This window comes from Sander vitreus, chromosome 3 (genome assembly GCF_031162955.1).
Source record: "Sander vitreus isolate 19-12246 chromosome 3, sanVit1, whole genome shotgun sequence".
Classification (NCBI taxonomy): Eukaryota; Metazoa; Chordata; class Actinopteri; order Perciformes; family Percidae; genus Sander; species Sander vitreus.
The window spans coordinates 9,144,056-9,169,243 of NC_135857.1; the positions used below are offsets into that span (position 1 = coordinate 9,144,056).

Below are 25,188 nucleotides of genomic sequence, written 5' to 3' on the forward strand. Positions count from 1 at the left end.
TTCTTTTCCGTCTCGTTCTTCCCGCGTGTCACGGAAACGTAAGCCCACCCACGACCTTTTCCTGAACCCAACCGTCCCGTTCTTCCTGCGTGTCACAGAACCATAAGCCCACCCACGACCTTTTCCTGAACCCAACCGTCCCGTTCTTCCCGCGTGTCACGAAACCGTAAGCCCACCCATGACCTTTTCCTTAACTTAAGGGGCAATGTTTATTTAAAGGAATTCTTCCATGGGTCCATCACGGAATGTTCGGCGATTCGTGTTCATTTCACGGAATTCTGTGAGATCCGGTTGCGTATATGACAACATTTCAGTATAGCACATGAGTGTGTTTCAGTAGTGTTTATAAAAGCTTCTCAGTAGTTCAAACCAAAACGGGGGCAGCAGCGCTCGGAAATGCCGGAGTAGTGTGGACGTGAGGCGTAAACGTAGCAAATGATATTCGTTTTTAAAGCAAAATGTAGTAGTGTAGATGTAGCCTAAAAGACTTGTACAATGTAAGAGCAGGTTCCAAAGCTACAGTTTGAATATTGGTAGTTGTGCAAACCCTTTGTTTATATTTGGATCACAAATAGTGCTTTTAAGTGACGGGACCTAAGCACCTCAGAGCGAGAAATAAACCCAAATGTCTTTCAATTACATAAAATAACATTGTTGACAACTTGCAGTGGAGGTTTTACAAAAATGTCAAAGCTGTGGACTTGCCAGTCTACACATTCTGCAGCGATAGTAACAGGTCATTCATTTAGGTTATAAACCTGCAGTTTTTCATGTGCTGACACACCACATTTCATTTCTCCATTTTCATTTGAAGTATGCAACTCTGCAGTGACCTCAGTCCATCAGGGCACGGAGGCACAACGAGGGAGGAAGTCCAGCGAACTCCTGCTGGGCTGGGACATTAACCACAGGAGCACACAGGCCATGAAATATATGCCTCTTTAGAGACAGCTCTTTATTCGCCTTTAACAGGGCTGTAAAGTGCCTTTCTGTGCCCTGATGAGGAGACCACAGGCACAGTGACACCAGCTACATCCATGCTAACACACTGACTCTCACCTTCCAGCGTGTGTCCACACTGCTGGACGAAAGGGGATACAGGAAGTAGATATAAATTCAACTTTGGGGTTGAGGTAGTCTCGCATTGCCAGACCTTCCTCCACCAAGCTGCGGATCACAATCGTCTTGGGTGGTGCTAAGCGCCGGACAGAGCAACGGTGCCTCTGCAAAATAGCTTCTGGAAGGAACTTGTTTTGGTGGAACATGTGTACGTTCAAAAGTTGTTTTAATCGTGCAACAGAAAACTCAGATTGGACAGATAGTCTAGCTAGCTGTCTGGATTTACCCTGCAGAGATCTGAGGAGCAGTTAACCATAGTCCTCAGAAATCCATCGCAGAAAGAAAGCGCAAGGTGACGGTCATCCGCCAGAAACGAGGGACATCCGGCGGAGTTTCCGGCAACACCTGAACAATCCCGGAGTGAAACGTGGTCGATATGGACTAGGGTCGAGGGGACCTTTTGTCCAGCAATCCTAATTTGAAACAGGAGCCTTTTCAGACAGCTCTATCTGCCTCCAACTTGTACTGTCTTTCCAGCTGTCCCCAGTGAGATGGATTTATGGAGCAGAGAGGGGAGTGCAGATTGTTCACGGATCTAGCTTGTCTCTCTGGCATGAGGGGGAGAAAACAGAGGAGACGGACGGGCAGAGCTGGGTGAGTTACAGCAGGAAAAAAAAACAGAGATCATTATGAAGACATCAGTGTCTTCACTTCACATCTGTCCAAAATTTCCCCACAACCCCATCCTGTTCTGGGGGTAAGTCACTCCTCTGGGGTTTGGTTGAACCCAACAAATGTGTGATTAGATAGCGGTCATCGCTGTGATGTGGTTGGAGAGACAAAACATGCATCCATACAGCTACATATAAAAACTAAAAGTAGCTCGACATGCACAGTATATCAGCACACAGGCACACACAACATGCACACACACTTTGTTTACTCTTGTTGCATTTTCCTGCGTCTCCACAGCCACTATCTGGTGATATTCTGCAGTGATTGTGTGCCTGGCCCCTGCTGGGGGCTGGGACTGTGCCTCCACATCTGAAAAAAGCGGAAGAGAGATAGATGGTATCTTCTGGATGGTGTGTTTGACCAGTGCGAGGCACAAACAAAAGTGATACTTCTCCAGAGATGAGGGCGCTGTCTGTGTCAGGAGAGACAGGCAATGCGGGCAGTGGACGCTCTATCACACCCTGACATCCTGTCCTTTGCTTCAATTCTCCAATGTCTGCAACCTCACTCAAGTCCCTGAAAACAAGCGAGCATGATGGCATGGAGAAACATCCTCTAGAGGATCGCACTGTACCACTTGAGGCCTCCATACTGATACCGAAGAGCTCTGTTTGTGGATTATTTTAGCACCTGTGGGAATGACAATAACTTCCAAAGGCTATAATGAGATAAGTTTAAACATCCAAACATGTTGGGCATGCACTCTTGTCAAGGTTGACAAATTTGCTCTGCAAAAGCTGTGTTCAGGAATGTATGCTGACAGCTTCACAGAGCTGGCATGATGGATGGCATCCTTATGACAATGCCAGCTGGACGATGTGTATTTGCGTATTGATATATGTATATATATATTGTGTGTGTGTGTGTGTGTGTGTGTGTGTGTGTGTGTGTGTGTGTGCGTGAGTGCGTGCATGCGTGCATGTGTGTGTGAGAGAGAGAGAGAGAGAGAGTGTGTGTGTGTCTGTGTGTATACATTGTGTCTTTCTGTATGTAGGTCCGGGTATTGTGTGTGTGTGTGTGTGTGTCCACAGTCCCAGTTACAGTCTTTTTGGCATATACAGTCTTCTTTGTGCGTCACGGGACAGTGTTTGCTAGCTGAGAGGGACAGTAACACAAAGTGTAATTTTGCTCCACTAAGACTACAACTTGACTTGATTTGTCTAATTGCTGAAGCCCCATATTCACTTTTGGTGAACTTTGAAATCAGTTTTTACACAGAATGAGAACTGTTGAGTTTGATTTCACCTACAGTGTATGAATAAGTGGTTCTATATAGAACCTTAAAGGGTTCTATAGCTTGGTACATATGTGGCACCCTCAAAAGGTTCTATGTACTGTAGAACCATTTCAGAGGGTTCATTTGAAAGAACCCTCAACAAATAGAACCTTTTAAAGGTTGAATTAACATGCCAAACCCTTTATTGCTTCGGTTGGCCACATCTTTTTTTATTTATAATTTTGCAGGATTACCATTATATTAAGTTAATTTACGTAACTACTACTAGTAGTTTAAATAAAATAACCAATAACCTATAATATCTAAAACTTCAATAACATAAAGTAAACCCTTATCCGCCACCAACTTATTGTAGATTGAAGAAAAAGAAAAGAGAGGTGGTCTCAAACTGACTGTATTGATAATCAAAAAGGAGTTGCACCATGTAAAACCGTTGACCACTTGGTGTCTTTAAGCCTCGGTTGCTAGGTAACCATACTGTATACAAAAAATAGGTACTAACTAAAAAACTAACGGTTGTATGCTTTCACTGAAGACAGAAAGCGCAACTGTAGTATTCATTTTCTCTTCTGGGCATTCATAGCATGTGAAAGGGTTGAGCACTGGCTTCTACTACTATTAAATGGCTTCAAAGTGGATGTAAATACCCATGACATTTAACCTTATAGTAAGCGTTTTATTTTAAATCTAATGTGCCGGGGGTGCGAAAACTAAACTGCTTCATAAACTTCATTTCCTAGTCTCCACTTTTAGATTCCCCTAACTCACCCACTCCGAATGAAGTCCCACTCAGATCATATATTTGTCCTGAATACTTGCACTGTGATGGCAAAAGTAGGAGCACCACATGCACAGCTCGCATGACAAAACAACGAAGAGAGCTCAGTGAAAAGTCAGTAGAGAAGTTACTTGGCAGAGAAGAAAAAAACATGCTGAATGTGGAACTCAGGTTGTATGTGTGTGTGTGTGTGTGTGTGTGTGTGTGTGTGTGTGTGTGTGTGTGTGTGTGTGTGTGTGGAGGTTATATGACCAGACGGTGCGAGTGAAAGAGAGTGTGGTGACCTGTAACAGCTCCATGACTCCAGTCTGGGGCTTTAAAATCCACACGCCGGGGTCCTGGATTGAACCCACGGCAGACCTCACTTCAGTATAGACAAGGCCGCCCCAATGGGAAACCGATTGTTTATTTAACTACTGTTTTATGGAATACCTAGTGACAGGAAGTCCTTAAAACAGCAGCAGTTACTATTTATATAGTCCCCTTTTTTTTCGGAGTAAACACACTCGCTGGCTCGCCCCCCGCCTCCCTCCCGCAGACACCCTGCCGTTGAGGAATGCACCCATTAACATGCTGGTGGCCATCTTGGAAGCTTGCCTCTCACTTCCTGTTTCCATGGCTACACTCCACTGCTACGGGAGATGATAAGCACTAGCAGTCTCCGGTCCTAATCCTCTTCATCTAGCTCATTTTCTACATCACTTCATGCCATTCAAGAATGAGCTGGAAAAGCCAGTTACCCGCAACAAGCGTCACATTTTTTACGCACGTAATCCCTGGATTCGCAGACGGAAGCAGATAAAAACAAGAGAAAAGGGATGTGGATACAGTTTGTTTTCTTTTTATTTCAGTCCAACAGATGGAAAACATTCATCCCAAAGCTGCAATGATTATTATCATTATTTTCAATTATTTTATTTTACAGCTATCTACCAGGTGAGGTACCCACGCGCACCGCTCGTTTGATTTGACTGCAGAGCCAGACTACCAATCATGCTTCTTCTTATATATATATATATATATATATATATATATATATATATATATATATATATCTATATATAGTTAGTGAAGGCAGTGTAACAACAGTGACATACAAGGTAAATGCCATATACAACACATAGACAATACATAAAAATATGCATAGACAGTGACAGACAGTAAAAACAATAACATCCAGCATACAGCAGTTATAATGATGTGGTAAGAGGCAGAGAGAATGGTGGGTGTATGTATATGTCATGTGTAAGTGTATCAATGTTGGGGTGTTCGAATGTAAGAAATGTAGATATGTATTTGTTTGACGATCTTGAGCAGGTTGACAAATGTGGTGGAGACAATAATAGGGAAGGAGAGAGAAAAACGAGAAGCTAAGAAACATAAAACTCATAAAATTGGGAGGAAAACCCCAGTCCTGCTTGGGTCTGGTATACGTGTGTGTGTGTGTGTGTGTGTGTGTGTGTGTGTGTGTGTGTGTGTGTGTGTGTGTGTGTGTGTGCAGCTATGAGGCAGCTGTATTCTGATCTGCTCCTCCAGCGCTGCACCATAAATCTTCGGTTCGCCATGAGCCTGTAAGACCAGAGGAAACATCAGCGTTAAACAGGAATGATATTTCACTTCAGCCTCTTCCTGCTCCACTACTCCCCAGATACCCACTACAAGCAACTCCCAAAAGCGTTATCGTGACAGCTTCATGTCAGTGCCGATTCGAATGTTGGGGATGAGACCGGAACAGCACGTCCGTACGATTTGAAAATCCATTATAAATCCGAGCTCGGTGGAAGAGATATAGTACAGAGTAGCAGAACATCTTTCATGGCTTCACGTCATGAGTACTGTCCCAAAATAATTGACTGGTAATAGATGTTGGTACATTACTTTAACTCTTTTGCAAATACTTACACAACATACATGGCTGCAGGTGTTCTACATCTTTTCACATTGTGACAGAGTAAAAGTGTAAAGAAACCGTTATATTTGCATATTCTAATTCTCTGATAGCTACAGTTGAAAAACTAACTTGCTTTAAAAACAATCATACTTTTTGTAAAAAATGTATTGCAGTTCATCATAGCAATCATCATAATCATTAATTTTATATATATCCATGTATGTACAGTGCTCAGCATAAGTGAATACACCCATGCTAAATGACTAAAAAGAGGAATAAAAAAAAATCTTTTGTAAATTGATCTTAATGCCTTAATTCAAAAAATGAGGAAAAATTAAACCTTTAAGGACACCAATTGTCTTTGTGAATGAATAATGTATCGTAAATAAATAAATGTTCTTCCTTAAAATACAGGGGGCATAAGTGAGTACACCCCTATGTTAAATTCCCATAGAGGCAGGCAGATTGTTTATTTTTAAAGGCCAGTTATTTCATGGATCCAGGATACTATGCATCCTGATAAAGTTTCCTTGGACTTTGGAATTAAAATAGCTCCACATCATTACATACCCTTCACCATACCTAGAGATTGGCATGGTTTTATTTCAGTTATCCTAATAGCTGGTTTGATTTGCATTGAGAGATGATTTTATGGAAAGTACCCCATGCCAATCTCTAGGTATGGTGAAGGTATGTGATGATTTGGGGCTATTTTAATTCCAAAGGCCAAGGGAACTTTATCAGGATTATCCTATTCTATTATCCTCTTTTTAGTTAACTTTAGCATAGGTGTATTCACTTATGCTGAGCACTGTATATCATTTAGCTTTGGATCCACCCAGCTGGAATGTGAGTATGTGTGAGAACATTTCATCAAATACCATTTTATCATTTACTTTTTCCCCTGACAGATCCCTCTGTGGTTTAAAACAGTGCCAGTTGTCCGTCTAACAATCTTAGGATCATCAAATCAGAGCTAACTTTTTTTGTTCTTAAATCTACTTCATTGCCTTATTCATTAAATACGACCAAGAAATCTAAAGGTAAAGAACACATTATTATTATGTTTGTGTTTTGTTACTTACGAATAACTGCAAAAACTTTGTGTTCATCTCCTTAAAGTTTGACTTTGCCCTCTCCCCGGTTGGTTTGGTTCCATCATGTAGGCAAGGCAGTTGCTGTGTTTATGTGAAGGAATATATATTGTTGAGCTGTGGACAACTCAGGCAAAAGATTTAGACAGTTTTATGCCCCGTAGCAGTTCTCACAGAGGCACCATATCAAACGGGAGAAAGCTTTAAAGATGCTCCAAAGATGTACCAGGTCACTGCAGTGTCAGGAGGGACACTCAGGATTGTTGTACATGGTAAAGCCCACGGAGACGTGTGAATAAGTGAGATGTTACAGACTGATGAAATTCCCAGAGAGCCTACAATGGATAATGTGATCCCAGCACAGTGATGCACAAACCAGATGGAGAGAGGTGCCTTCACGTTTCTCTTTCTCTCTATCTTTAACACATCCACCGACACACACACACACACACACACACACACACACACACACACACACACACACACACACACACACACACACACAATACCTAGACCTAGACCTACATATAGAAAGACACAACGTATACACACGTATACACACACACTCATGCACACACACAAGCACACATCCACCGACACACACACACACACACAGACACACACACAGACACACACACACACACACACACACAATACCTAGACCTAGACCTACATATAGAAAGACACAACGTATACACACGTATACACACACACACACACACACACACACACACACACACGCACACACAGACACACACACACACACACACACACACACACACACACACACACACACACACACACACACACACACACACACACACACACACACACACACACACACACACACACACACACACACACACACACACACACACACACATACACACACACACACACAATAGCCGGACCTACATACAGAAAGACACAACGTATACACACACACTGTCTCTCACACACGCACGCACGCACACGCGCGCACACACACACACACACACACACAAACTCATTGCACACACCTGTCTATGTCATGAGATATACAACCCTCAGAGGGGAAATCCATTTAGTCTATGTTGTAAAATAATGTGATTTTTCTCACTCTCATATATATTTCTTCGCCTGCACAAAGTTTTCTTTGTCTTATAAAAACTTCTAAAAAGTCGGAAATAAATGTTCTTGTCTCAGCTCCTTAAAAAAAAAACAAAAAAAAAAAACTTGCAACTGTCCGACTCCATGCCTTAGCACTTACTGTAGAAAAAGAAAGGCAACAAGTGCTTATTCATGGCAGTTTACACTCTAAATTTGACCCACAACATCTGCTTTCATGTAATTACATAAAATTGGGCTTCAGGTCTGACAATTACAGCAAACAACAATTAAGCTTTGTTGCAGATTTCATCCTGCTGACGAATCCACAAATCCTGACTGGCTCAAACAGAGGGATGGTACTCCAGTTATCTGAAAGTGTCTTTTAATAGCCCTTGGAGCCAGGCGTCCCTCAGGCCCCTGCTGACAAAGTCAACACAACGCAGGGCTGCTTTGCAGGTCATAAACACTCTGTTGACAGTGGTCCGAGGCTTATTGTCCTCAGAGCAAAGGACAGCAAGCTGGAAGGACCAACTCCAAACACTCCCAGCCTGCAGATTCAGACAAAGCCCTTGTTAGCAGGTCTCCTGCCATTTTCCCGTCCTTTAGGCTAAATTAGGACGTCACACGATGAAAGTCAGTATTTTTTTACTTTAAAGTTAAAGTAATAATTATATTACAATCTTTACATGTCCCATTTCCCTCAGAAAAGGTCCGTATGTGGACGTTTTGATTGATTTTTCGTTTTTTTGATTCAGACTCCAGAAACGTTTTTTTCTTCTTCTTTTCGTTTTCAGTTGTGTGTAATGGGGATCTTAATAAACAAACAAATATCACCCGGACCCCATACCTGGTAGATATTGGATCTACTTCCCTGCAGGGTGTATTCTATTTTAAACAACTTTAACCCGCATGTTGTCCTCGGGTCAAAGATTTTTACCGAGTGTGTCTGTCTGTCTGTCTTGTTTTCTGCTTTTTTAACTAAAAAAGTAGATCTCAACATCATCAACAAGTGCCAAGTGCTCTTGTATCTGCTAAATGCGTCATCTATTGATATTTGATCAGGGCTGATATGACTAAGGAAACAGCCTTCCTATCAGTTAAATGTGGGCCAGAGGTCACTGCTGCATTGTGCGCCCAGTGCTTCTGCTGCTTCTGCTCTCAATGAGCAGCTCGCTGAAGCAGCAGCGGCTCAGCAGTGTGGAGCTGGCAGCTCGGCACAGAGAAGTGAGCATATACCCCAGGGGGCCAGAGACAGCCGAACCCTCAGTGGATGAGAAGTGTCTGTGCTGTCAGCTTTGGTTCCCAGCGTGGCCTCTCCTCCTCGGTCGGCCCCCGCCGCCCCCGCCGAGCCCCTCCCTGGCCCTTTGTGTGTGGACCCTGCTCCCTGTGGACTAGCCACTCTCTGGCCTTTCACATGCGACTGTGTCCAATCACCCCGCTCACCCCCCTCTGAACCCAGAGCCTCCGTCTCCATCTCCAACCAGCCCCTGACCCTGAGAGAGAGGGGGAGTGAGATTTAAAAAGGGGGGGGGGGGGGGAGAAAAATTGCTATCACTGGGTTGATGAAAATAGGGCTGCAACCAACGTTAATTTTCATAGTCGATTCAGCTGTCGATTATGTTCTCGATCAGGGGTGTAGCACAAAATTCTGGGCCCTGTAGAAAGACATTTTCTATGGGCCCCTCCCCACATCCCCAGCTATTCATTCTAGCATCTTTTTGGGCCCTCCTCACATGAGGGCCCTGGGTACTCAGTCCCATTTTTCCCCCCAGTCCGACGCCCCTGTTCTCGATTAATCGATGAGTTGTTTGGTCTCTAAAATGTCAGAAAATTGCGAAAAATATCAAACAGTGTTTCTCAAAGCCCAAGATGACATCGTCAAACGTCTTGTTTTGTCCACAACTCACAGATATTCAGTTTCCTGTCACAGAGGAGTGAAGAAACTAGAAAATAATTCACATTCATGAAGCTGGAGTCAAAAAATGACTCAAATCGATTAATCGATTGTCAGAATAGTTGCCGATTAATTTAATAGTTGACAACTAATCAACTAATCAATTCATTTTGGCAGGTCTAGAAGAAAATAAATCACTTGCATTGAAGATGATGATGGAAAAAGGGGGCTGTACTGTCTTATAAGACACTAATTAAAGGCTTCTCTGACCACAATAAACCACCAAGTCTGTGGTTTAATAGTTTGTCCATGAAGAAATTACAAATACTAATGCTACTAATATTAAAAGTAATTATAAAAGCAATGTGAATAAAGTGGTCATTGCATTAATACACAACATTAATAAGTCAGGAGGAAGAGGTTGAACTGTCCAATGCAGTCGCCTTTCTGCATGACAAATTAAAGACCCAGTTTGAATTTACCATCAGGCAGAAATCCAAATGTTTTAATGGGTAATGGTTAATGATTTATGACATTAGTAGAATCCTTTATTACAACGTATAAAGCTTTTACAATGTATGACATTAGTGCTGATAACGTGACTTGACAGTATGTAGAAAAGAAACACACACATGGCAGAAAACTGGCAAGGACAATATCAGGTCTGTTCAACTGTGAAAACAGAGTTGAAGCATCCATCATCATTATTATATTCAAAGGTTTTGCAACTCTTGGATCCAAGTGAAGCATCCATCCTCCATCTTGTTTCCCCTCTCCTCCTGTGGCAGAGCTTTTGCTGGTGTGTTGGCATTGGCCCCTGAGCGCCTGAGGGCTCTCACTGGGTCGACCTAGACTCGGGGAGGATTGGATCACACCTTCCATAGCAGTCAGCTGTCAGATGGTGAGCTGCACCTGCTGTCTGATGCAGGGTGGGCCCGCCCGCCGCCCGCCGCCCGCTGCCCGCCGCCGCTGCTGCCCAGCCAACGCTGGAGCACATAATTACTGCCTCAAAGATGATTCTGCTGTTTACTCATGCCCATACGCACAACAGATGCCTGTATTACACTCTCAGCCCCGCACCCCCCACACACACACACACACACCCCCACCCCCCCCACCCCCCACCCCACGCCTCTCTGTGAAGGCTTTGCACCTAGCAATGAGGAAAGAGCTGCAGCCAAACAACATTCAGCCCATATAACCGACAGGTCTGATGCCAGAAATGACCCGTGGCTATTAGCTGTTCAAACATCCCCCCCCCCTTCCACATAACTCTCATTCAATTCAATGGGCCAAGTGAGAGCTGGTTCAATCTACCAAGCACAGTGTATTCCACTAGAAAAAAATTGAGAAGTGCCTTTATGGCTTTGAGGCTGTTTGTGCAGTAGATATAAACTTGTGTGGACACTTGACTGTTTTGATTCTGGTCTCAATAACAAAAGTATTCCAGCAAACAGACTGAGACAGACAGACAGTGCACTAAGAGAAAAAAGATCCACCTCGTCAGACATTGACATGCATGCACGTAGTGGATAGTATCACCCAAAGTCAGTTTAATCCAAATGTTATTATTCTATATGCACATTATGAACTCAACCCATTCAGTTATACACAGAATGTTAAGGACACGCATCCCTTGCTTTGTTTACAATGGGTGGTAGGTTTTCTTAGGATGATCCCCTGCCTGCATTAGATGATCACGGCTTATTGTAGATGACTTATCCCATCCCTGCAACCTTTAGTAAGCGATAACTTACTGTGCAGGTAAAATATGTCTTCATAGATTTCAACAAATCTATTGATTTTATCATGCCATTTCATTTTGGGTTACCTTTCTCTGATGCAATATGGGTTTTTAAGATTTGTATTATGTAATTTAATGTATTTGTCTGTCTCTGTTGGTTAACATGTTGTCCCTGGATTCATTGTAATTTGTAGATCAATAAGTAAATCAAAATTCCAACTTAAAAGAAAATGTATTATACCCCATTAAAGCCCTTATTGTGATGTAGCCTTTATACTGTACATCTTGTTAAACAAAGGGAATGATGTGTTCAGGTGGATTAACCTTCAAGTGATAACAATAAGTCGCACAGGTAAGTGCGCAGTTGAGGAAGGAGGAAGTTTGATTTATTATCTTTTCTCGTTCGATTGTAAAACTTGTTAATGTCTATATGGGTAACACCCCCTCTTCTCTCTCTCTCTCTCTCTCCCTCCCTCCCTCCCCTCTCCAGGAGCCGTATTGAGCTGTGGGGCTGGGACATTCCTGGGTTTGACGACCAGCTTCGCCGCTGCCATGATTTGCTGAGCAATTCGACACTGGCTTCAAAGATGCATGTGTGGAAGAGGCAGCGGTAGAGAGACGGAGACCGAGACCTGGGGGAGAGTTACAATAACGGGTACACAGACAGACAGTGAGGTAGTGTCGGGACGTAACGCTTTTATCCAACACGAGGACTTCAAACTTCCCAGGAGAAAAGTCTTCACTACCTCAACTCGAGTTTAAACCAGGGGGAGTTGTCGCACCTTGGCCCCCGAAGCCTGCGCTGCTCTGCGGGTCTACAAAACTCTCTTTCATCCCCTCCACCTCCGGCTGTTTTCATGTTCCTCCCGTCGTCTCGCACTTTGAGCCCGTGTCTAATGGAGGGCCCCGTACGGATTTGCCTCCAGAAGAATGCTTTTTGCTGCTAATTCACCCGACGGCTCGCAGCTTTTGCCCTCCTGCACGAGAGGTAAGGACGGGACGGAGGGGAGGCAGACAGGGCAGGGGAGTCCCGGGCCGGCTGGCCGGGGGCTTGGAGCGGGTTGGGGGTGGTTTCGGTGTAGCCTACACACCAGGCCAGCTGGGCTTCTCTGGTAATAACAAAAGAAAAAGTGACCTTCAAAGAAGCAGAGAGCACCACAGTGCCAGTTTAATCTGTTTCCCAAACATGACCGTGTATTCCTAACTTTGTATTGTGGGTAAAGTAGAGAGCCGCGGCACGGAGAGGCAGCAGGCTACATGCTCCGTATGTGTGGCAGTCTGGTGGACGGGGGCGCCCGTGTACTAACATTACTATTCTGTTCATGAATTAACTAACTGTCCACATTATATACTATATCTACTGTTGCATGTAGCCTGCCTACATAAGCTACTCTGACTCCAAATAATGACTTCCTTAACCGTCCAGTTCCTTCATTGCATTGACAACATGACTATGATTATTGAAAATATGATTTCTCTAGATCGGTTTGTAAATGTCAGAGTATGATTGTGTAGCCTACTACAGTTTGGATTTTGTTGACTCCAGGCTACATCTTTGTTAGATTATTATCTGCACACAGAAAAAGAGCAGCATTTCTGTGTAAAACCATGCTTTGTATTTTGGCTAAAATTACCCCAAATGATTTGAATTCTCATTATTATTCAGCAGTTATCTGTGGTTATACATTCCGACACAGCTTAGGGCACTGTGTTGTCTCAGAGGTGAATGTAACACAAGCAAAGGCATACATATTTGTTTGGTAAACAGCCCTGGAAGGCAGGGACACTTCCAGTTGAAAACAGATGGCCTGCGGCTGCATTTTTGCTTTGAAAGATGAAATCTTATATATATATTTGGCAATGATTATTATTACAATATTATTTTTTTTTTTAGAAATGGCAAATATGTCCCTCCGTTGACACATTGGTGTCACAGTCATAGAAGGTGAAAATGGACAGGGTCTATGTGAAGTATTTGTTCTAAAGTTATAGTTATACTTTTTTTTTTTTTTGTATTACAGATCCGCTTTAGGAGCCAATTTTCAGCCACACTGACCACTGTGCAGAATGGTGGCTTAGACTAATATTTGGTGTGTCCCCCCCCCCCCACACCTCTCTCCAAAGACAGGGAGACTTTATTGTTGTAGATGCATCCCCTGAGGGTGTCATAAACGTCTGTTTGGTAAATCCATGTTGGTATTGCTGTAAAATTTGGCTAAGTGCACAAATCACTGCAAAGAAAAGCAAGTGTAGCCTACCTGCCTGCTTGCATGAAGGTGTCATTGTTTACTGATTGGGAATGTGATTTTTTTTTTTTGGCTGATTTTTGATTGGGGATTAGTTGAGTTATACAAACGATAAAAAAAAACACACACACACACCAGAGGCAGAAGGGGATCTTAGTAAAGATGCAGATGTGTTTGTAGTCTGATGAAGATCATCAAACAGCTTCTGCCTTGTTCCTATTGGCTCAATTTCACGTTTTATCCACTCTTTTTTCAATGTTGGAAGAATTCCAAAAACAAGAACAAAAATTAGGTGTGTGTCAAATAATGCCCTGACTAACAGCTCAGGACTGAGTGTGCAAGTGTGCACATGAGCTTATTCTACTCCGGCCTTGCTGGGTTGTCATCCGCACTGCTGCACCTCAGGATCTTTAAAGGATAACAACTCTAAACTTGATAGAGTTTTTGAGTCATAGACAGACCTGTTCTTCAATTTGAACATTGATCCACATTTAATAAAAAGTTTCATGTAAAGTTAGTTTTGTATTGTGTTGCTGTTTTTTTATAAAGTAGGCTACATCATACACTATGCATGCAGATTTAAAGAGGCCCCATATATGTCTTTCAGAGCACAAAAAAACCGGATGACAGAGTCAAAATGATAGTAACATTGTGACAATGAGACAAGTTCCTCACTTATTTCCCGCCCCCCCCAAGTCATTTCCTCTGTCTGCTGTTCACTATCATCGGAGCTCCGGGGACTTTTGTTACATAGGGGGGTAACTCTCAGAAGAAGCCAACACTTAAAAAGTTTTCGAGAACAAAGTCTTGAATCCCTCTCGAATGCATGACATCCAGTCAGTGGGACACACATGGCTGCTCTCAGATAAAACACTTTCAAGTTCAAACAGTTGCTCGTGCATTGTCGCATCGGTGGGGGAACAAGAAGACACTTCCGATGCCTTTTCAAATCCTTTCAGTGCTCCCCAATATCGGGCGAGCTTTTGACAGGGGCAGAGAGAGATTTGCCCTTTGTGTTAGGGCTCGGACGCTGACGGCGTTCACTTTAAATCCTTCCTCAGATTTTGATACTGGGTCTGTTCCAGGAGGTTTTTCCTAATGTGTTAATTTTTTTTTTTCTTTTTTTTTGTGTGGCCACTTTCCTTTTCAACCTGCCACATTCTAACTCAATTCCCTCCATGATTCACCACGTTTCCTTAAATACCTTTCTCCCTCGCTCTAACTACTGCAACATTGGCTGCGTTACATTCTGGTCAGTCTGTGAAAAAATATAATAATAAATATAAATTTCATAGAAAATATAACAAAATAGACCCATTAATCCAAAGCTACAAGACCAATACATGGTGAATTTCAAGCTGAACATAAAGACCTGTGGACTATTTTTAGTATGTGACTATTGGTAATGTGATTGAATCACATGCTGACAGAGCCTCGGAGTCCTGTTTTGTATTTTCGCAGCGTTTTTTTTGTGTGACTCGTAGAGAAATTAATAAACCATTAGCGGTCCGGGCTCTTATCAGACAGAGCTGAACAAAGCACAGCTCTGCCATTAAGCCAGCCCGAATAATGTTAGAGCCATTAGGGTGCTCGCTAATGATATACACATGTTGCTGTAGGAGAACTATGTTAAGTGGGCAATTTGAATGGAAGCATGTGTAATGATACCAGCCGCTGCTCTCATAATGGCTCTTTTGATTTTTCTGATCACACAGCCGCATATACGCTCCAACAATGACAAATTATTGTTGAATCGTAGCAGTTGAGGTAACAGCTGGATTCCCATAGTAACGATCATGATTCATTGAAGGTAAAACCAGGAAGTGTGGTCATATATGAGTGACATTCTTTTCTTTGTTTTGATATTAAAATAAAGACACTTTTTGTTAGTACTGGTACGGTTGTTCGATCAGTTGCGAACTACTTTGGGTTACTATGGGCTTTACTTTCTCAGAGTTTATAGGACAAACAAAAATCAATAAATCGAAACAATAGTCATGTTCCAAAAAGTCAAGAAAAGGTAGCACATCTCAGGTTCCCAAGTTTAGGAGGAGAAAATACTAAACCAATAGTCTAATACCGAAACAATTAGTCGTCAGATGAAAAAAAACTCCAGCTGCTGAAGAATTCCCGTGATGGTAAAGTGGATGAATGTCTATCGGCGCCCAGTGTGGTGGGAGAGGGTGTGTCTAAATGGGTGACTAAAGTATATTTTGGGCACCTCATTCTCATTTTCTAGGCCATACAGATTGGAGGCCAGGCAGCAAACCTCAGCCCTGGCCCTAAAGCGAATGAAAGTGAATTTAAAAACCTAAATCACAATGTGGTTTGGTTGTTTATTTGGTTTTAACTCAGTGATCTGTCATTTTATTGCTCCCAAGGATCAACCGTTGGCTGTGAAAAATTCTCAGCGAGTCAGAAAACAAGAAGAGAAAATCAAAATTTCTGAGCAGCCACCGTATTTTTCATCGTCATCACAATATTTTGACAGCTGTATTGAAGCCTTACTCATTTTCTAAATCTCCGATGGCTAATCCATTTCAGCTTCTTAGTATAATGAAGTAGAATTTAGTGGACTGTTGTATGGTTGGCGTTTGACCCGCCGAGCAACTATTTCCCAAACGAAAAACCTGGCTTGTTTTGAACTCTTGACACATAGCCCTCCTGTTTACTCTCATTGCTCAGGGATTGAGTCATATACTGCAGCCTTTTTTTTTTTTTTTTCACCATTTGATAATGCTGGCCTTTACTCTGTGAGCTTCAGCTCCCATTCGTCAAGGACAGAGCCATAGCTCAGGCCCCATTAGATGGACAGAAGAGAGTTTTGGGCAGCATGCCAAAGAGCCCCCATGTTCAAGGAGCCAGGGGGAGGTGGGGGGGGGGTGGTGGTGGCGTTGATTGACAACACCCAGCAGCCATGAGCAGGGGGTCGATGGGAAAGATGGGCAGGTCAGAGAGAGAGAGAGTTTGAGTTCTCGTGACTGCTGGGTTGGTGAGTGCACCCTGCAGCTGCAGTGCTAACAAATAAAAAAAAAAGAAGAAAAAAGTACTTTCCACCCTCCGTTTTCCTTCCCTAAATTTATTCCAGGGACACGCTGTGAGTGGAGTTGGATACATTGAAGCTGTGTTGAAGAAGCTGTGAAGGCAAACGCGGTAGCTGGAGGTGTCACTCGTGTTTTGTGAAGCTGTCATTAGTAGCACTTCTTATCTGCTCGGAGCTCACACCTTCATTATTTTAACTACACAACGCATGTGTCTCTCAGTGGGGACCCCCCCCTACCCCCCTCTCCCTGTTTCTTCCATGCCCCCCCCTACTCTGACAGATGATCCAAACAGCCCGGTGCTGACTCGCTTCACTATGCAAGCATGTTGCTCCAGCAGGTTACAGATAGGCTGCATGCTTCCTCCCGTACGACTCCTTCTGAAATGTCAAAGGTGAGCCGACTGTAAACACCAGCTTTCAACACATGGTCGTATTGGGTTTCTAAAAAATTCAGAACCTTGAAGGACCTGAAACTGGATAATGATTTTCGAGAGATTTGAGAAATGAAATGAGAAACATCGGGGCGTAATTGTTAAGACAAACAAACAGTTTTTGGAGCAGCAGAAACAGATGTTCCAGCCAGCCACCGAAGTGCAACGGGACGAAGCCGTACAGGCGATGCAGGGCGAGGAGCTCTGCTTCGTCTCTGAAGATGGGTTTGTTTTCTGTTAATGTAATGGAAATACAGGCCTATATATATGTACCTATATGTACTGTATATATATGTTCTCAACATGATAAAGGAATGTAACCCAATACCACACACAGCGCTTTGCGGAAAAATGGTTATTGTCCAGATGGGTACAGTTAATAAAAATACCTCAGCAGCAGTTTGTGTGACACAGAAAGACACTTTGATTTTACTGTAGGAAAAAAAAATGATGTACTGTAGAATCAAATCTTATACGTAGCTGGCTACACTCACTGCAAAATACTTTGTCGGTCCTGAGCCGTTTAAAGCACACTGCCATTTTTTTTGTTTTGTTTTATGGTTTGCAGTTTACTTTTTTGTAGATGCCTTTTTTATTATGTGCTCAAAATCATTTGCGAGGGAGTGCTTTGTGGCTTGTGTAGCTGTAGTATATGTGCCTTTAACACGATGCATGACACCACCACATGCATGAGAGAGAACAAAAAGTACCCCTGGAGGGTGTGACGTGGCATTTTTTTTACACAATACTCGCCTCTCGCCAAAAACAACAATCTTTCTCATAATTGCCAAGCAAAGATACGACGAGACCCGTTGTCTGCAGCCTTGTCTTGTGTAGTTTTCTTAATGATTCCTCAGCCCTAGGGAAGATTTCAGGGAGTGAACTTCTGAACCGGACCTTTGTATTTCAGAACATTTCTTGGGGATTTTTTTTTTTTGCATCCTCCTCTTCCTGTTTGCAAGATTCATTTCTTTTTCCCTTCCTGCAAACTGACCCCGCTAAATATGCCTGACTTAGTCTGTTGCCCCAGCGCGGGCTCCGAGTCTTTTCTTCTTGAAACTGTGAGCAACCACAGCTTTCTATTTCAAATGTTGAACCAATAAGTCACATCTGACATGGGTTTTCTGCGAACCAGAATATGTGTGCTGTTGAAAAGCCAGTGCAAGGATCAGCAAGACTATATTAAGGCAAAACTAGTGGCTGGCACTCCCCTCCGGCTGACAAACAGGCTACTTGTTTGAAGGGCTGTTTTTCTCCCAGATCAGAGTGTGAGGCAGTGTGGGTACTGCTGTTGCCTGGGCCTGTGGTTAGGGGGTGCCATTTTGGGCCTTCCCTGCTCCAAGATGTAGCCCCTTAGGGAGCAATGGAACCCCTCATTTATAAAAGATATTCAAAGTGAGCGGAGGAATCTAAGCCAGAAGGATACAACATATAATTGGTCCAGCCGTCTGCATTGTTCTGGGAAGATTGTAGCAGATCCTCAGCATGCTGCGGGATGCATTTCTGCCTTGTGATGAATGAAAACACATACCGGGTTTGACTGACTTTAATCAAGTCAAATAAATCCCTGTCATTGCTTTTGTGGTGCTCTTACACAGTAGCAAACGCACACAAACCTACCCAGAGAATGCACCGAGTAAGCCTACGCCATGGTTTCTGTATTATTGCTATGTTTTGCTGTTGTCATGACTGAGGTTGTGTTTCTCTTGGCTCCATCAGAGCACTACGTCATTTGCCCAAAAGCTCTTCTCACCTCCAACACAGCAGCAAAGAATAGCCCTGGACCCTAAATATGTTGCAGAGTTTTTTTATACCAAGAGCCAGAAGTGGAATCTTAGATGGTGTGTGTGTGTGTGTGTGTGTGTGTGTGTGTGTGTGTGTTGGCGAATCACCACCAAGTTTGTTTTGTGATCACTCGATTGCCGCACAACAAGCGTGGAGTGTTACAAGGCGAGACGGATAAACATTTAGACAAACTAAATAAAGCATTTACACACTCAGTTCGGGACTGCATATTTATCTTTGGGTCCTCAAACGCGTACGTACGAGGGTGCTGGTTTGTTTGGGTTTTTGCAAGAGATTTGTGGAGTTGGTGAAGAAGACTAATTATATCTCAACATTTGTTTGTTTTTGTTCGGCCGGCTGGATGTGGAGATCAGGCAACGCTTTCTGTCCTACATCCCCCCCCTTGTGAATATACATCGCTCCATTATATTTGCAGAGTCAATTTATCATTCTGAGAAATACTCCGTGTGTACTTTCTTTCTCACGCCTCTCAAGTGACAAACAAAGACGAGGCAAACACCCTGAAAGCAACTCCGTTGAGTTTTATTCCTCAATGTGTTTTTTTTTTTTTTAATACTGACTTTGAACAACCTCTTGTTAGTATCTATTTAGACACCCTGCCACTTTGTTTTGGTTGCACATGTTTGGAATTGCATTATTAAATATACAGTATGTTTTTGGTTTGAAAGTACTTTTGGTCGGCAGCCACTGACCTATCAGGAGGAGAATGAACAGAAGCTGTTGTCTGCGTCTTCGCCGCTTGTTGCCGTAGAGACGCGGGCAGTGATGGAATCCAGGAGAGTTTGGGAGGGACGAGAGACTGAAGGGAGAAGGGGGGGGCAGCTGGATCAGATCACTGCATGTCCAATAGTTCACAGCCCACACAACAGCATTTCAAAACATAGATAGTGTCTCGACTTCCCCCCTCCCCCGGGCGAAGGTGGACATTTTCAAGGTATTTGGCAGGCAAACGTGATCATTTTTTCCCTCCCCTTGCATCGACGTCTTTTCCCATCATCTCTCTCTCTCTCTCTAATCACGGCTGATATTGAGGAATGTGTGGCCTCCTCTGGCTTCGGTGCCACGGCTGCACAATCCCAGCTCGTCTCTCGCCTGGCGTGAAGAATCGGACTCTTGGCACTCATGTTGGACATCGGTGTTATAACGCACCCTGCGGGCAAGACGGCCCTCTTGTGTATTCCTCCTTTCCATCAGAATTACCTTTTTTCGTCTGAGCAGACGTTCCCCTGTGGGCTGAAAAGCCTGTGAAATCAGCCGGAAGGGCCCAGAGTGCCCCGACAATGGGGCAGGGTTGTTAGTTACATGCGCTTTGCAAAAAGGGTCTCGAGGTGGCCTTGTATGGCGGCGATACCCGGGGATCTGTTTCCAGTGTCCGAGGCCGCTATTGAGTTTCGCCCCTGTGGTTAATCCCGCTGTTCAGGTCCTTGGGAAACAACCGCGCCTCCCCACCCTCCTGTCCCTCCCCCCTCGAACCGATTCCCAGGAAAAACAAGGCATTGCAGAACAATCTCCAATTAAGATGGGTCTTACATACTGTACCATTCAGTCCCCACTCTCTCTTTCTCTCTCTCTCTCTCCCCTCTGTCTCAATCTCTCTACCTCCCCTCCCTTTCTCTCTCTCTCCCCCCTCTCCGCTCTCTGTTTATGTCCGCGGCCAACAAGCCTTGGGGCTAGAATTAGCGCTGTCTCCCAGGTCCCGGCCCTGGCACTTTGGGAGGGTCGGGCTTTTGGTGAACGGAGATGTTGGCGGGGGGTGAAGGGAGGGGTGGATGTGTGTCCTCGGTAAACAGGGCTTTGTGGGATGTGACTGTCTGATCCCCGGGGGCCTCTCCTTTCATTCGCCCTCTCTTCTGATCCCATACCACGGCCGTGTTGTCAGGGCTGCGGCGTCTCTGGGTTCTGGGACCCGAGTGGCCCCGCTGTTACCCTGCGCCTCCCGGACTGCTTCTGCTCTGTCCTCTGCGGTCACACACACACACACACACACACACACACACACACACACACACACACACACACACACACACACACACACACACACAGAGACAGCAGTGTCTGAAATACAGACTGTCCATGGAAGGTGTATCTCATTTGTCTTCTGCAGTCACACTCCGTTTAAATCATCTATCAAGGGGACTTGCATTAACTTCCTGCAGGACGTCAGGTTCAGACAGGGGCAGTCATTTTGTATTATGGATTGACTAAACCCTTTGAATGTGATTTTCTCATTGTGAAACGAAAAAAGGATCCCTCTTCTCTCCCCTCCTAATTCCCTTATTGGATTCCAAATCATGTCTCTCTTTCTTTTTCTCTCTTTCTCTCACCCTAAGCTCACTCCCATTCTCTAAGTCTGTCCCACTTTTAATAACATCTCAACAGACCACCAGAGGCCCAGTCTTTCAACTCATTAGTTCCCTCAGTGGCCCACGGCTGCCTCAGTGGGCTCACCCAGACCAGCAGAAGAAGCCCATAATGGTCCCCTAGAGTCTCTTCTCTCAGGACGCTCTTCCCGAGGTTTTTTGGGCCGAGCTGAATGTAGATAGGCTGAATCACCAGCCAGTTTTGGCAGACGTGGAAACAAGCTCAGACATTATCTGTACGTCCATCTCTGAGCCAAATAAAGAGGGAGGAGAAATGAGTCGGGGCTTGGCAACTTGTTACCTGCTCGTGAATGTTTCACCTCTTCTTACCCCCATCTCCTTTTACTCCTCTCCCGGAGAGCTTTTATTTCGATATGTGTGTGTGTGTGTGTGTGTGTGTGTGTGTGTGTGTGTCCATCTCTCTGTCTCTGAAATTCAATTCAAGGGGCTTTATTGGCATGAAAGTTTCAATAACAATGTTGCCAAAGCATCAGACAAAACACAATAAACAGTTATATGTACATTAACACTGTCTCTGTCTGTGTCTCTGTCTCTTTCTCTCTCTGTGTCTCTGTCTCTTGCTCTCTGTCTCTTACTCTGTCTCTCTCTCTCTGCGTGTGTGTGTGTGTGTGTGTGTGAGGCTGAGGAATGCGTGCTGCAGATCCTCTGTCCATGAGATGTGGGGCGAGTGCAGACAGGTTTGGGGTATAGCATGTGAATCAGTTTCAGCGCACAGGTCAGATTAGACCATCATACCGGAAAAGACTTGCTCTTTCTCTGGTACACCCCACTGCTCTCTCACGCTGAACACCTTCATCTCCAACTCTGAACTTCATCCAGTTCCAGGCATTCGTTACAGTTCTCTCTCTCTTTTTAAGCTACACCTTTCTGATTGACTGGATATACAGTATATACCACTCTGGTATTGATTGCCAGAGCATTCAGGATTGCCCCCCTGCTGTCGAATCAGTGTTGGAGCGGCTTCATGACAGCGCTGCGCGACATGAGCAAAATGGGCAATTTGGGATAGCGTTGCTGAATATCGCGATAACGATATTACTTGCGATAAATTAAAAGTTGCACTTAAATCTGCTGCTTTCAGTGTTCTGCATAAATGCAGCAAACTGCTTGTTGAATTGAAAACAAATGAAAGGAAATCATTTCCAACCTTCTTTAATTGAACAAATTGAACATTGAATTGAATCCACTAACTCAAGTGTCTTTCGCGATGTGCTTATTGCGCCAGTTGATATCGCGACGGCGCTAAAAAAAACAAAAAAACAACAATATATAGTGTGCAGCCCTACTTCGTGATGTTTGCCGTTGACTTTTGTTCAGCTGTGCAGTGTTGTGAAGCGGAGAGGCCAGGCCCCCACCTCAGTCAGCAGCACCAGTTGTGACCTGTTCTTCCTCTGCCCCGCAGGTCTTTGATGCTCCGCCGCGTTGCCTTTGTCCCTGTTTACCCAACATGACAGGGATATGGGCCAGCCCCACATGCAGGCAGATGGGGCTTTAAGTAGTTCCTGCAGAGAGGAGGCCAAAAAGAAGTGCAGGTGCTAATCCCCCCCCCCCCCAGAACTCGAACCCCTTTCCCTTCCCTGAGGGCAGCCTGTCAGTGTGTTTATTTTCTCCTGTGTCATCACCAGGGATCCCTCTTGTCCTACCAGGGGATATATGGTGCTATTCCTGTGTCAGTTTTGTATTACTCCCACGATAGATAAATAAAGGTGCTGCCTCTCAACACTACATCTCTACTATGGATTTCTCTGAAAGGGAACATGATGGATAAACTACAAAAAATAATAATAATAAAAAAAGAAAGTAAGATTGAGTGAGGGGCTCACGCTGTCTAAGAAGACTGCTGTTTTTTCTCGCTTTCACACATTTAAGCCAGGTGTCAGTCAGACATTTCCCAAACATACATGGGTCAACCCCCCAAAAAAATAAAATAAAATAGGAACTTTTCCACTTGAACCCACTGACACTGAACTCATTTATTTTCATGAACTGTCTCTGTGTCTGTATATCAGCTTTCAACGGTTCGTTTTGTACGCTGGATGTCTCGTCAATTTATAGCCGATCAGCCCGCCTTGAGAATGGCCATGCATCTCCAACATAAGTGCAATAACAGGAGGGTAACACAAGATCAGATTTGGGATAGGAGGAGGAAATGTGGAACACAGGATTTATTTTTTCTTTTAAGGAGTATAGTCTGGAGTTTTGAGAAGGGGAGCAGAGAGGAGTGAGGGAGTGGGCTGGCCGCAGACCAACACGGGACCAGAGGAGACGGCTCTCTGGCCCAGCAGACTTCATGTGATAGTAGGGCTGCTCCATTATGGAAAAAAAATCATAATCACGATTATCTGGGTCAGTATTGAAATCAGGATTATTTAACACGATTACTCATTGAACTATGGATTAGCATTTATTGAACTTAAAAACAGTGAAAACACCTTGAACTGTGAAATGTCCCTTCATACTTTTCCTGTTTTGAACTTTTTTTTCATTCAGAACACAAGACAAAATAAGAGTGTACTTGCAAAACGTAATGTGTAATAAAAAAATAATCGTTTTTCTCGATAACTGTTTTTGTGATCATTAGGAGCTGAAATCATAATCACGATTACAATTTAGATTATTGCACGGCCCTCTGTGATAGGGACTCCCCCTTCTGCCAAAGGGCCGCTCCAGATTTTGTCTGGGCGTCTGCTCAGGAAGAAGCGGGACTTGCCTGCCTTTCCATGCAGCCGGTGCAGCCAGCATCGGGACGACGCTTTGTGATGAGGGATACAAGATATCCTGTCTGTCTCCACTGGGGCGGCTTCATGGTGGCGGATGTCAAGAGGAAAGCCAAACAGATAAGAGGCAGGAATGATGCCCCTGTGTTTCCTCGTTGAGCCAGATCGATGGGCGAGATAGGCAGCTGTGTGTGTGTTTACACAAGGGCACCCAGTCGGTGTTGTAGTGCCTGACTGCTACACCCGCTGGGAGGAAGTCACTGGTTAAAGTAAGAAAAGAGAGAGAAAAGGTGAATACAGAGAGAGGGAGTTTCAGAATCATCTCCGGTTTCTCATCATACAATGTGCCAAGGTGCCTGCGCTTGGCTGTGCATTTTTTTTTTATAGCGCTGTTGTTATTATTGTAATTATATATCATTATTCCGGCAGGGAGATATATAGTTTCCACTGATGACATGGGGGCAGTGTGCAGCGCCTGTTACAACTTGTGGGATGGAGAATTGCTAGCCTGTGAGATGTGGGTTTGATCTGCTCGAATGAGCATGCACACACTTTAAACTGGAGCCTGAAATGCAGAGCGTACATAATGCGTTCAATCCTAAAGTCCAAATTACGTCGTCGTGACGTTGTAGTCAGAAACATGGTTGTTTTTACTAGTTTTTTAATGTTTCTTTTAGGGCTGAAACTTAAGATAGTTTTCATTGTTGTTTAATCTGTGGATTGCTTTCTGGATGAATGGATTAGTTGTTTGCGTTCTAAAATGTCAGAACATGGTGAGAAATGTGGATCAGTGTTTCCCAAAAGCCCAAGATGATGTCCTCAAATGTCTTGTTTTGTCCCCAACTCAAAAGATATTCAGTTTACTGTCACAGAGGAGAGAAGAAACTAGAACATATTCACATTTAAGAATCTGGAATCAGAGTTTTTTTCTTTTGTTCATAAAAAATGACTCGAACCTATTAGTCGATTATCAAAATAGTTGGCGATTAATTTAAAAGTTGACAACTAATCGATATCGATTAATCTTTGCAGCTCTAGTTTCT

At 43.8% G+C, this 25,188-nt stretch overlaps 1 protein-coding gene across 1 annotated transcript in view; it reads left to right on the forward strand.

Moving 5' to 3' along the window:
• The first annotated feature begins 12,027 nt into the window (after positions 1–12,027).
• The window catches only part of cdon (cell adhesion associated, oncogene regulated), a 44,123-nt gene continuing 30,962 nt past the window's right edge, over positions 12,028–25,188 (forward strand). The window contains exon 1 of the mRNA XM_078245895.1: positions 12,028–12,509. The gene's annotated coding sequence lies outside the window, so the exon portion shown is untranslated. The remainder of the gene's footprint in view (positions 12,510–25,188) is intronic.